Consider the following 350-nt stretch of genomic DNA (forward strand, 5'->3'; position numbering starts at 1 on the left):
AGGAGACCCCACCAGATGGACTTGAACCAGTGTCCAGTCTATAAAGAGAAGGGTCAACACAGAGGAATCATTTCCTCCATGCTTCCAAGCGAAGCCAACCATGGTCAAGCAGGACCTTTGACTTATCTTCACATAGGCGGAACTGGTAAAAGAAAGAAGCCAGGGGCTCCTCCCAAGCCCATGTGACCCCCCTGAGGAAAAGAGCCTCAAACGACCTTAGAGTAAAAATAATCAGTTTATCTGGACCAACTGTATGGCCTTAAACACCCAAAAGGAAAGTCATCAAAGATTAAATGGATCAACATAACTTCATAAGAGTCCGTATGTATAGCTAAAGGCTACATAACAAG

At 44.6% G+C, this 350-nt stretch overlaps 1 protein-coding gene across 1 annotated transcript in view; it reads right to left on the bottom strand.

The window, feature by feature from the left end:
• Exoc6b (exocyst complex component 6B) overlaps window positions 1-350 on the bottom strand; it is a 629,077-nt gene that overhangs the window by 294,826 nt on the left and 333,901 nt on the right. The gene's annotated exons all lie outside the window — the stretch shown is intronic.

The sequence above is a fragment of the Nannospalax galili genome, unplaced genomic scaffold, assembly GCF_000622305.1.
Source record: "Nannospalax galili isolate Female #2095 unplaced genomic scaffold, S.galili_v1.0 scaffold389, whole genome shotgun sequence".
Classification (NCBI taxonomy): domain Eukaryota; kingdom Metazoa; phylum Chordata; class Mammalia; order Rodentia; family Spalacidae; genus Nannospalax; species Nannospalax galili.